The following is a 396-nucleotide window of genomic DNA, read 5'->3' on the forward strand; positions in this document are numbered from 1 at the left end:
CAAATATTAGGTAAGCTTATGTATCATTATTCGTATAATAAACATTTGTATATGTACATTTTGTAAAATTTAAGCGATTAATATCATAAATTGTTTTTATTCCTTTTTATTTATGTATTACGACGGTTTTGACGGTTGCTAGGTAACGAAAAGGACGAAAAGTTGAGAAACGGTAATGCGCAAGAGAGTATACGCATATATAGATACATATATAGTCGAATCAAATCGAATAAATATACGCAGCGGCTCTCGGTATCCAAGAATATCTTACCGGCATGCTGGTTTCGTTGGCTCGAGAGCAATCGAGAGAGAGAGAGAGAGAGAGAGAGAGAGAGAGAGAGTGAGTGAATGAGTGAGTGAGAGAGAGAATAGGAGAGAGAATAAGAAAAGGAGCGG

This window comes from Vespa crabro, chromosome 16 (assembly GCF_910589235.1).
Source record: "Vespa crabro chromosome 16, iyVesCrab1.2, whole genome shotgun sequence".
Lineage (NCBI taxonomy): Eukaryota > Metazoa > Arthropoda > Insecta > Hymenoptera > Vespidae > Vespa > Vespa crabro.